The sequence below is a fragment of the Triticum dicoccoides genome, chromosome 3B, assembly GCF_002162155.2.
Source record: "Triticum dicoccoides isolate Atlit2015 ecotype Zavitan chromosome 3B, WEW_v2.0, whole genome shotgun sequence".
NCBI lineage: Eukaryota > Viridiplantae > Streptophyta > Magnoliopsida > Poales > Poaceae > Triticum > Triticum dicoccoides.
In genome coordinates, this window is record NC_041385.1 from 1,300,230 (window position 1) to 1,300,744 (window position 515).

Sequence of the window (515 nt, forward strand, 5' to 3'; positions counted from 1 at the left end):
CCTATACACGATGGGAATCTCACGGTCCTGTGGGTAACCCTCTAGCACCGGCTTCCATGGTTGCATGCCCGACAAGCATGCCCCCTTTGATATCTCGATCTGGAAAACTTAAGATCATAACTCGTTTTGCTCGTTCGATGCGGTCGAAGGTCCGATCTTAAGTTTTGCTCGTTTCAAAACGAGCAAAACGAGCATCTTAAGTTTCATAATGGTCCGATCTTAAGTTTTGCTCGTTTCATACATGCTTGGGGACGAGCAAAACTTAAGATCGGAAATAATCTAGTTAGAGGTTGCGCCTTTTCATACATGCTACAATGCTATCCTCAGCAGGCCGCCTACATCAAGTACATGGCCCTACCCTCATATGTGTATCTTCAGCTCAAGGCGTCGGCCCCCAACGGCACGCTCACGGTTCAAGGGAGCCCTAAATGAGCACTCGAGGCGGAGGTCACAAACATAGAGCTCACCCAGGTAGCACTAGCCTGGCGGAGCTTGGGGACATCCAGAAGTTAGTC